We start from the raw sequence: 6,969 nt of genomic DNA, 5'->3' as shown, positions 1-6,969 counted from the left end.
ATGCCATCAATTTTAGCGTCCATGCCATCAATTTTAGCGTCAATCTTAGCTTCCATGCCATCAATTTTAGTGTCAATCTTAGCTTCCATGCCATCCATCTTAGCTTCCATTCCCTTTATCTTAGATTCCACGCCATTTACCTTAGATTCCACGCCACTTATCTTAGCTTCTGTTAGCTTTTGTGAGCGTGACATTTGTTGCACTTGTTCTTGTAATTTTGATATATCATGTAGCATTTCTTCCTCTTCTTCATGAGTCATGCTAGAGCTTTCAAGTTCCTTACTAGGTGTTTGCATTTTCTTTCCTCGGGGCATCAGTTACCGATAATAAAATTTTACTATGCCCTTTGAATTCCGTTAAACCAAGCTTACACAAAAATTAAAAAAAACTACACACCTTTTTTCACTTTATAGAAGCCTGATATTGAATCTGATGTATCTCTGTAATTTCGGATCCTCCAATTCTAAAATTGCTACCTGTAGTAGCCTTCGGCGTCCTCTTTCCAATGCCACAAGTCTGAGCGAAATTGGATTCTTCAAGGAAGAGTTATGTGAAATCTCCCACAATGACTTGCTTTTAGACTGTTTCAGTAGAGCGAACTTGTACGACGTGCCACGAGTCACTGTTTCAACCTTTGAATCTGAAACACACACACAAGAAACTACAATCCATCCTCTTTCTGTACCTTTTTACAAAATTTCAATCTGATCCTCAGAGAGAGAGTTATGATGATTTTCCCCAGGTCACCTGTTTTGAATGTAATTCAGGAGTCTGCAAAAAAACCAACTTCCTTAGATCATATATCCGAAAATATCGCGCGAAAAGCTCTGAAATTCGGACCCAAGGTTCAGTGCCAATTCTTCGCAAATGGGTTTTTTTTGCAACTTCTGAAACATCACAGAAAAAAAGTTATAGCGAAAATGCCACGATGACCTGTTTGGAGCAGCGAAACCCTAGAATCCAAAGCTCTGATACCAAATGTTATGAAACCAGCTCACAAAAAGATAGAAAAGAGAGATCCACGCCTTAGAATTCAGCCTCTTCGAGGGGGAAACCTCCTTTACATTACATAAATGAACAATTCTTGGATGATACAAATGAAAATACCTCCTTTCTATATATAGGATTCTAAGTGGTCCCAATACAATCAAAGCCTACATAACAATAATATTGTAGGGCACAACAATAACAATAGTGGGCTTCTATGTGGCACAATAGTAACAATATGGGCACTACATGGGTACATCAATATAAATAAGGGGTATAACTACAATAGTAATGGGGTAATCACTAGTATTATAGGGACCCAACATAGTGTTACGTACCTGTTTAACCACAATCTCAGAGTCTCCAAAAACTTGAAGATACTTGACACCTAACTCGATTGCTTTGTACAGGCCTTGGACCAAAGCCTCATATTTTGCTGTATTGTTTGTGCAATCAAATTCGAGTCTGCACGTGAGCATGATTTTATCTCCTTCTGGACTAATCAGAACACATCCTGCTCCTGCTCCTTCGCTAGATCTAGAACCATCAAAAAATAATTTCCAAAACAAAGATTTATTTACAGGTTTATCTAAAAAATTGATACATTTTGAACTATCAGTTCGAGAAAAATTTTCGACTTGGGACAAAACAGAGTGTTCTAAATAGGGTGACGCATGAGCATTAAAATTTCTGAGGAAAGAATCTACTGAGTAATTGCCAATAATGCTGTTGTTATACGCTACTGGTTCATTTTCTCCCTCTAACTCCGTTACTATGTACTTCTGGTGTAGCTCTTGTTCAACTTTTATTTGATTCAGTTTATTGTTGTAGGGCAGCCACATGTGCGACCAGTCGGTTGCGAAGTATCCATGGAGTTTTTCTGACCAATCCCTGCTAAGAATTAAGCCATAGAATTTTTGGATATCGGCAACTAGGATATCAATAACCTGACATACCTTCGGGTTGGATGACAACCTTATGGCTACTTGATTTAGTTCACCAATCAGTTCGACTTGAGATCGATCTAGCTGAACTATGCGCACTGCGGATTTCTGTGGTTGAACATTTAACTTGGAACATATAGATTTGGGTAAAATATTCGATGAAGCACCTGAGTCTACCAAACAATTGTGCACATTTTAATTGAAGATTTCATAAGTAAGGAGAAACGGGGGAGTGTGAGATCTTGATCTTCCTCCAATTAGAGCGATGTCATTTGGATCAATCTTATTGATCGTGTTAGTTGGAGGTCTTCCCATGTTATGGGAAGCTTGAGAAAGTACAGTGGAAGGCAAAGGTGCAACTGGCACGGCATGTAATTCTTCCATCATTATCTTCTGTTGATGTTTCAACTTGCTCAGTTCGTAAAGGGTGATATTAGCCCTAGTCTTCTTCATGTCTTCAATAATATTGTACTCCATTTCATCCGACACTATCAGTGTTTTAGATGGAGTCGTTTCATCTGTTTTGACTGGGTTGGTTTGAGTCGCTTTAGATATCGTTTTCTTTGTCGCGACTTTATCCTTTATTGCAGAGCTTGCGCTCTTCGGCTTAGTGGTAGTTTGGGGAGGATCAAGCTGATTTTTGCGTCGTGTGGTAATTGGAAATACTTCTTGATCTTCTTCTTGTGGGAGGATGAAATCCCACATTCCTTGTAATTCCACAACTTCTTTGTCATCAGTCTGCCCTTCAGTGGCAATTTCCTCTTCCTCTTCCTCGGATTCAACATTTGAAATGGCATTGGGTGGCTTTGAATCCGTTGAAGGACCTCTCTTAAAAGATCTGTAGGGCTTTTTTGAAGAAGTTTTTGCTACTTGCTTTTTTATGTCGACCATTTCATTGGACATGGTCTTTAGAACTTTCTGCAATCCTTCCAAATCAAATGGATCTTTTGCTTGTTTCTTCTTGGAGTCTTCCTTGAAGGTGACTTTTTTGGATTTACGTTCCTCTATCACGGATTTCTTTTCCAGGGCTATTATTCGTTTCTCTACTGCTATTGCTTCTTTCATGTTCTCGGCTAAGGTTTTTTTACTGGCCCTGTCCACGAAGATTGCTATGTTTGATGGTAGAGCGATGATATACCATTCACATCGTACTTCTTCACTGGGCTGGGAAGCAGTAGGAATTTTGTTGAAACGTAAATTGAAATCCTTGATAGGCTCTCTAGTTTCAGCTTTAAGATTAGATAGGTCATTGATTAATGTCGCCATAGACCTGTCATCACCAAACTTGGTTAGGAATTGCTCCTGGAAGATGTCCCAACTTGTGATGGATCCGGAGGGTAATGAAAAATACCATGACCCGACTATTCCTTGCAGTGTATAAGGAAAAGGCCGAACAACAACATCTTCATTAGTAACCACATTGAGGTTAATAGAAAGCATGAAGTTGTTTATGTGCTTCTCTGCTAGCATGCCTGCCTCGGGATTGAATTTAGGTAGCCATTTCTCAGGATGGGCCGGTATTTGACTCAAGGGTGCAGGCATTAAGACTGCCCCAGGGTTATTCCATGGAGATTGGGCCATTGTTGAACTACTAATAGAGGAAAGTGCAGAAGATGATCCCTGCGGCTGGGAGGATGAGGATACTATGATTGTAGATGATTGAAGAGGGGTTGTGGGGGTTCTAGTGGATGGATGGACGATGATCTGGAGTGGAGGTGTGGATGGTTGACTTCGCGGTGAAGTAGTTGAGATGGACGATTTTGACGAAAGAGTCTCACTGTCAGACTCTTTAGGTGATTTCCTCGGTCTTTTCCTGGTGGGAAGAGGTAATTCAGTTGGCTGGACGCCAAACATTTCACTCTTTAGCCTGGTCAGGGGATGAGCAGGGTTGTACTGCGAAGTCACGCTACCTTGAGATTTATCATACCTCTGAGGAGAAATGGAAAATCGCTGAAGTTTGTGAATCAGGGATTCGACTTCAGGAAGTTCAACGGTAGATTGTTCTAAAATATCAGGGTGTGTAGCAGTGATTGATACTCGAGCGACTTCTGACTCTGGATTTAAATGTAATGGAGAAGTCGGGGGAGATGATGAGGGCGATTTACTCTCAGAATGGTATTCAAATTTGGATTTACTTTCCATTCATAGTTCAGGCCCTCCTTCTAGCGCCAAATATGTTGAAGCCCCGAAAATTGGGTCAACAACAAGGGGGATACCCACCTGGTCTAGACCTTGGTTGGCAGCTCCTTATCCGTTTGGTATAGCGGGTCCGATTGGGGATAATGGGACCAGTTTCCCAATCTATGAGTGTTTGTGTGTAGAATTCGATGTTGCTGATCTAACAATTCCTATCTAAGATATCCTAATTCAAAATTTAATCTAATTTTATGCTATTGTAATCTAATAAACAACACATCTAAATCTATACTAACCTGAGATGTAATTCTTCTATTATGCGATCTAAAGAGATTTCAAATAACAACTGGTAATAAAGATCATTCAGCGATTATAAGAAAGGAAATCATTCAAGATGAACCCCTTCGCATAAAAAGTTAGACGAAACAGTTATGAAAAGCATATCCATAATAAGCTATTCATACATTAGGCATAAATAAATAGCTATCACCGTACAAAAGTGCCAAATGATAACTCAAGCATTCATGCAATAATACATAAACAAGTAAAAACTGTATATCACTTTAACATATAAGCAGAAATGGTCAAGAGATAAAAGTACCATTTATGACTAGTCCTACTCATAAGCTTCAAGCAACAATGATTTATTTCTCCTTTCTCTAACATCCACTAAGAGTACAGAAGTGAAACATCAGTAGCAGATAGCAAATGCAAACATCAACAAATCTTGATCCATTCATTCACCAAAACCTCCTTTGAGGGTGCAAAAGTGCATGTTCTGAGGACAAGTTTTCGATAAATTTCTGGACCCTTCTCTAAATGCATGAGAAGGGTTTAAATACTACTAACTAAATAACTTAATTACACAGATTCAGGATACGGTTTAAATGACCACCCTTTTTCTAAGAAAAACTATTTCTAAAAATTAAATCTAATATCTAACTATTTCTGCATTTGCTCCTTAATGTTGCGAGCATTCAATATTAGCTTGGGTAGAGTCGGCTGACTGTCTTCCGCTTTTGGTTGAGCTAAGCGAACATAAATGGCAAGAGCTGGCACCATATTTTCAGCAAAATCGATGATATACTCGAGAGTCATCCTCTGGCTATGTGGATTTACTGTGTATGCCCAGTAATAATCCCAGTTCCACTTGGTTAATCCTCGAATTGCTTCCGCCTTTTCTTTCAGCTTTATGTTTCCATTATGTTCTTTACCATTGCTTTCTTGCGTTTTCCAGGCTTACAAGTGTCTGAGCAGTTAGAGGCTTTGCTTTTTGAGCAATTTTCTTAGCGATGCGCGATTAGCGAGGCGCTAATCGCGCATTGGAAACTGCCTCCATTCTTTGATCCAGGCCTCTCCGATGCGTTTTTTGCCTTTAGCGCCTTTTCCTTCACCGGGTATAAGCTTCAAAATCTGTAAAAATACTGCTTTCATGAGCTTTTGAACTTGAGCGTCAAATCCCCTATTGATATCAGCATTGTTCAACTACTCATTCAACCATGGTTGTGAATGAAAGATTTGTAATGGATAGCTCAGCAGCATTCTGTGAATCTGCGGCTCTGTTGCATGCGGTATCCATTTATGAGGGCATCTTTTCTCTCTCTGAGCATTGGAGCTTTACCCTTTTCCTTCATAGCTTCCTGCACATTTCTTTGTGTTACTTCTATTTTTCGTTCCTGCAGTTCACACATGAGGAGAGAGTAATGATAATAAAAATCGACAGGAAAGCTTTAAACTCTACAGATGTACAAAAACATGCCACCTGATGTAAAATGGCTCTTCGAAAAACACAAAACCGTCTTTCATTAACAACTAGCATATCATTCATTAATTATCATTAAAGCGCGTATCCAATTTTTAGTTTATGGAAAAACGTTTCTTGAATATTGAGCCAGGGAAATTTGTGATGGGATGTTTCTGCAATTCGCATCGCAGCATCGCGGATTGCGGTATCGCGCTATTGCAATTTCATTGTGTTGTGTTATCACAAGGTCGTTTGATCGCGCTATCGCAAAATCGTAGATCGTTAAAATCGTTAAATGGTTATGTGTTTTTTTCATGCGACATTGCGATATGCGATATTGCATATCGGATATCGACAATTTTTTAAGGTTTTCCAATGTGAGCGTTTCTTAATGCATGCGATGCGATGGAATTCATGTCGCACTCTCGCAGTTTATCATTTTTACTCATAAGGAAATGTCCTATCATTCTTCGCACGATGTGATGTTTCTTAAGGAATAAAATATATGAGGCTTAATTGAATTTTTTGAATTTTTTACTAAGGGTCCCCACTTATCTAGTGTTATTGCGAATACTAAATAAGGAGGGGGGTTGTTGGTGGCCACAACACCACCTTATATATTGTGTTCATGTGTGTGACTGTCTGATCTATCTTTACTGCTCCTGGTTATTGTTTATATGGTTTTGATGCACAGATTAATGATCAACTTATGAAGAATTAACTAAATTATAAGTTTACAGGGTATACTCTAGTTTCTTTATATACAGTTGCATAGAAACATTTATAAAAAAGAAAGATAGATATCTATTCAATCTATTTTATTAGAGAGGTAATAATTTGTAAAATTAATCGCACTTCTTCCCTTCATAAGGGGTCCATTGATGAAAAGAGACTGGAAAAAGTAAAGTTCGGACCCAATTCCTACAGTTATGGATATAAGCACAATCCAAATTCTTGGAGAGTTATACATTTGGGCGGTTAGGGAACCAGATGCAGGTTCGGGAAAAGGATTCATGGGAACAACTCTGTTCGGTTAGCTATAGTTCGAGTGAGTAGCCGCTTGGTAGGGTTAGCGAATGGGAAAGAGCCAGCTATCGGGATCGAACTGATGACCATCGCATTACAAGTGCGATGCTCTAACCTCTGAGCTAAGCAGGC

At 39.2% G+C, this 6,969-nt stretch overlaps 1 non-coding gene across 1 annotated transcript; it reads right to left on the bottom strand.

The window, feature by feature from the left end:
* Positions 1-6,896: 6,896 nt before the first annotated feature.
* Positions 6,897-6,969, bottom strand: TRNAT-UGU (transfer RNA threonine (anticodon UGU)). The gene has a single exon. It is a non-coding gene; the product is annotated as a tRNA-Thr (tRNA).

This window comes from Pinus tabuliformis, chromosome 8 (assembly GCF_031772625.1).
Source record: "Pinus tabuliformis cultivar Carrire ecotype Pingquan chromosome 8, CPIR1, whole genome shotgun sequence".
NCBI lineage: Eukaryota > Viridiplantae > Streptophyta > Pinopsida > Pinales > Pinaceae > Pinus > Pinus tabuliformis.
This window is presented reverse-complemented; position numbering and strand designations above follow the sequence as displayed.